This window comes from Channa argus, chromosome 8, assembly GCF_033026475.1.
Source record: "Channa argus isolate prfri chromosome 8, Channa argus male v1.0, whole genome shotgun sequence".
Classification (NCBI taxonomy): Eukaryota; Metazoa; Chordata; class Actinopteri; order Anabantiformes; family Channidae; genus Channa; species Channa argus.
Window position 1 is genome coordinate 6,137,501 of NC_090204.1, and position 249 is coordinate 6,137,749.

Here is a 249-nt window from a genome sequence, read left to right on the forward strand (position 1 = left end):
GAATGTAAACATAATCATAAGGTAACCCTTGCCCTCCACCGCCACCATCTGCTCTCTCCTTCCCTTCTCTGGTGGCTGTTTTGTCCCCAGGAGTCCTCCAAAATAACACCCACACAGACACACCGTACTGATCAAATGCATTTCTCAAATTCCAGGTGACAATAGCCCGTGCCAGAGCATGAGAAGGGCTTTGGGTGTCAGGCACGGGCTTAATTGCCCAGCACCAACTCTTCTCCCCCACACTCCCTC